Genomic DNA, 4,785 nt, shown 5'->3' with positions numbered 1-4,785 from the left:
GGTAGTGTTGTGACTATCATACTCTGGTGTACCCTCCCGAGCCTCCTCCTCCCCTCTTTCTTCAGATGAGCTGTCTCGGTTCGCCTTGACTTCTTGCCTTCCTTGGATTTCTTTTCCTTGATCATCTTCTCCTTCTTGTCGTGTAAATGAGGTCCGGCTTCCCCAGTGACCACCTTGACAGGGAAAAAGCTTTGAAGCACCAAAAAACCGTAGTAAACGTTATACGAAGTGTCTCCACAAGGACTGAAGATGGAAAGTTCAGGAAAAGGTTCCGTTACAGTAGTGACAATCCTCAGTGATCTTGGCATAAGGCAACTGTTCACAAGTCTTTGATGTGTCTTTAGAGGCACAGCTGGGTCGGATCAAAAACTCCAATTCTCAGAGGAGTTCCCTGGTAGCGCTTGAAGGCAGTGTGCAATGGCTTGGGGAACCACATTGTTAAATGCCTCCTAACAGAGGAGTAAAAAAACAGCCGGAGCCCCGAACTGGCAAGCAAAGAAGGTTAAAAGTGTGAGCGGAATCGATAGCCAGTCGGAGTAGGAGCTCTGGACCAGGTAAGAAGATAGATCGCGAACACAGGAAGCAGGAGGGAATAGTGATAGAAAAGGGTGAGAGCCGGAGAGTGAGTTTGTTTATTTATTTGATAAAGCGCACCAAACCCTTAGGTAGCTGCGCGCAAAGTGACAAGTAGACTTACAGCTTAGTTACATAATACGTGAGGTACATAGATACACGAAATATACCTAATTGCTGCCACATTAATATGTACAAAAAATGGTGGTAGCATATGGTATTACAATATTGTAGTTATTAATATGTACAGAGAAAAGAGGTCACATATGGCATGGCAGGATTGCAGTCAGGTAGAGCATTAGTCATAAGCACAAATAAGAATGGTAAGTCCTGAGTCGGCCTTGGGCGGCAAATGTAGTCACACTACCTTTACCGGGCGGGACAGGTTAGACGTCATTTGTATGTATCCAGGTCAGGACTTTCCGTCTAAATCTTAAGTAGGGTCGATCTATTCTGAGATCTAAGGGAAGTGCATTCCAAGATTGCATGGCTATGACTGGGAAGCTAGAGCCGCCAGCAGTGGAGCGTTTACATCTGGGGTTGTCTAAGGAGTAGGCATTGGCAGATCTCATAGGGCGGGAGGTAAGTCTCTTGTTCTTTCTACGAGATAAGGTGGAGCTATGTTGTTAAGACACTTCCACGTGTGTGAGAGTGTTTTAAGAAGGATCCTGTCATTGATCTTGAGCCAGTGGATATCTCTTCTAAATGTAGAAATGTGATCTCTGTTGGGAATGTTTAGGACTGCTCTCAGGGCATTATTTTGAAGTCTTTGCAATTTGGCCGTGATGCACTTATAATATCCAGATTGGACTATTGTAATGCCTTGTACGCGGGAGCTAATAAGTGCATTGACCAGGGTAATTCAGCTAGTAACAGAAAGAAATGGTTTACAGGCTCGGATTAGTTTGGGTTTAGGCTCTTGTGGATGCTAGTGAGTTGGCTTGCCTCTTGGGGGTAAGTGCAGAGTCAAGGTAGAAGCCTAGTGTTTTAACTACAGGCATCACCTTGATGACATTGTCAATGTTAAAGGAGGCATAACTGGGGTTACGTTTTTTTTTTTTTAGGGCTGTCTCGGAGCCCAGGATCAGTGGCTCTGTTTTGTCGTCATTCAGGCAGAGGCCGTGGGATGCCATCCATGCCTGAATGAGGAGGTATATCCTATTTACTAAAGCCGAGTCCTCCAGAAATTTGCCCAAAAGGGGAATGAGGATCTGGGTGTCATCTGCGTAGTTGGTGTAGGTGACACCCAGTCTATCCAACTTGTCAAACATGGGCTTAGTAAAGATGTTATACATAGTAGGTGAAACACATGATCCCTGAGGTACGCCACATGAAATTTGCATGGGGTCGGCAGAGGCTATAGGGGAGAAGACTCATTGTACGGTTGGCTAAGAAGGACTGAATCCCAAGTTATGGCATCACTTGAGAAATGGGCAGCCGACCTGAGGTGATTACATAAGACTGCATGATCCACCAGGTCAAGTTATGCCGATAGGTCAAAGATGAGTAGCATAGCCGATTTTCCGTTGTCCTTCAACTCGTCAATTTGTGTCTTAAGGTCTATTAAGGCTGTTTCTGTGCCATGGAGGGGGCGGAAGCAAGATTGGCGTGATCCTAGTAGACAGTTGGCTTCCAGGTAGTCCTGTATTTGTAGGTAGGCTACTCTGTCGATAATTTTAAGTAAAAAGGGGACCGTGGTGATAGGTCTGTTGTTAGTCGGGATGGCAGGATCCAGTGATCTAGTGTTTGGTTTTTGAGTAGTGGGAGTACCCATGATTCTTTAAGGTTGTTCGGCACTGACTTGGTCTTGAAGGAGGCATTAATGGCTTAGAGATGAAAGGGGCTAAATCTCTAGCTGTATCCTTTATGACTTGGGCCGGGCAGTTGTCTCCTTTACAGTTGGGTTTTAAAGAGTATAATTTCTTTCTGTCTCAGAGATGGAGATTTTCTTAAAACTGAAAAGTGGGGTGGTGCTAGCATGAGTAATTGGTGGGGGTTGTTGCTCAGGTAGGAGCAATGAGGCTTTCTTGTTGGCAATTTTAAGTTGGAGGGAGGTAATTTTGTTTGACAAGGCATTTTGTATGTCAGTACACCAATGCTTATCCTTAAGAGTTCTATCAGCCTGTGGTATCGGTGATTCCATTTCCTGAAGGATAGAGAATAGTTCCTTAGTGTCTGACTTCGCCTTTGAAATTCGGTCATTAAAAATATTCATTTTTGTGCTAAATTATTTCCTTTTTGTAAAGTTTAGAATGGTTTGTTAGCTTGACTTTATTCTCGTCTGTGGGAAAGTGGCGCCACGTTGATTGGAGCTTTAGTTTTTGGAGTCTGAGTTCTTTAAGTTGGGGCGTGAACCAAGTATTAAGATGAGAATTCTGTCTACCTTTGCGAAGTTTGACAGTTGCAGTGGTGTCCAGTGCCTTAGTCATATAACTGTTGAAGGCCTCCACTAGTAGGGTAGGGTCAGTATTGCTAGCTAGGTTGTTGATGGCAGGAAGGAGAAGTGGGAGTAGTTTTTCTGCCGTTATATCCTTTTTACTTCTGGTGGGAAGAGGAGGTGCCATAACAATAGTTTTGGGCCAGAGAAGATCTAAGGTGGGGGAGAAGGTAATTAGATGGTGGTCTGTCCGTGATTGCGGGGCAGTGTTGGAGATGGTAACATTACAGTTTAGGTCGGCAACCCTGTCAAGGGTCCTTCCTTTGGAATGGGTAGGGGTAAGGACTTTTTGTATCAGTCCATGATCCTTGAGTAAGGCTGCTATTGATTGAGCATATTTATCATCAATGTCATTAAAGCCAAGATTGAAGTCTCCCAGCAACAGGATTTGTGCATGGTCTTTGGTTTTGTTAGCTAGGAGGCAGGTTATGTCTTCCTTGAAGGTTCCTAGTTGTCTGAATATCAGGTAAATGGTAAGTGTACGGTTATTAGATAGGGGAAGTTTGGCTGTGAGTATCTCAAATGATTGGTAGGGTGAAGAGGTGGCAAGTCTAATATGTAAGTTAGTTTTGGAGATAATGGCTAAGCCACCGCCCCTGGTGTTGGGTCTATCCGCTCTAAGTATCTGGTAACCATCAGGTACGGCTATCATGAGGGCAGGTCCTGCTGCCTCATGGAACCAGGTCTCAGTTATGGCAAACAGGTCCAGGCTTTCATTAGATAAGGTGTCAGCAATATTGGCGGTGTGGGCCACCAGTGATCTGGCGTTGATGAGAGATCCTGATAGAGAAAGGGTGTTTTTAATTTTAGTGGTAGTTGGCTGTTTAGTTAAGGGTGTCCTACTTCTCAACTGAGTTTTCATCTTGGTGGGGACATGTGCCGAGGTCAGAGTGTGGGAGCTATTCTGCTGTGCACGTCTAGTTGAGTGTTCAAAGGTTTGTAGGTGATTACGTGTGGGAAGTCGGTTTGTATCGTTTGTTTTAGGTTCATAAAGGCGGGGCGAGCGAGATCCAAGTCTCATTTTGTTCTTAGGTGGATATGTTGCCAGCAAAGCAATGGCCATTATGGCGAGGAGGCCGAGTAGAAGTTGGGGTGTGTGGACCCTCAGGATTTTACTCATGATCCTAAATTTAGTTCAGACAAGATATCTTGAGGATACAGTTTGCAGGCATATGCTAGAATCGCTGTGCAGGCATAAGCTCAAATCAATTTGTGGCCTTATGCTAGAATCACTGTGCAGGCATAAGCTAGAATAACTGTGCAGGCACAAGCTAAAATCAATTTGTTGGCATAGGCTAAAATCACTGTACGGGCATATGCTAGAATCACTTTGTAGGCATGAGCTAAGCTTGCTGTGCAGGCATATGGTAAAAATCAATTTGCAGGAATAGGCTATCATGACCTGTGGTGAGCTGAGTAGGCTGCTTTCAACTTATTGTATGGACCAAGGGGTGTGGGATTATGGTAATGGGAAACGTACATAATCAGGGCGTTAATATGACAATTTGCAAACAAAGTAGATTATATTCATAGTGTGACAGGCTCATTTTCGGCAATGCTATATGCAGAGTAACTTCTAAGTTGCAAGATGGTCATAGGACTTTGGCATGGCAGGTGGGCCAACGCAGGTCAACGGGTAGAATCACACATGCTTGTGGTAGTCGGCAAGCGGTTTATGTAGCAGTAAGAATTTATTAATGAAAGACAGTGTAAGTGGCAGCAGGAGAATTATATGCATGTAGCCTTATTTACTTACAGTATAGTCCAGGCTTGCG

This window comes from Ambystoma mexicanum, chromosome 11 (genome assembly GCF_040938575.1).
Source record: "Ambystoma mexicanum isolate Mex_15411 chromosome 11, UKY_AmexF1_1, whole genome shotgun sequence".
NCBI lineage: Eukaryota > Metazoa > Chordata > Amphibia > Caudata > Ambystomatidae > Ambystoma > Ambystoma mexicanum.
The sequence above is the reverse complement of the archived record's forward strand: the minus strand, read 5'-3'. Positions refer to the sequence as shown.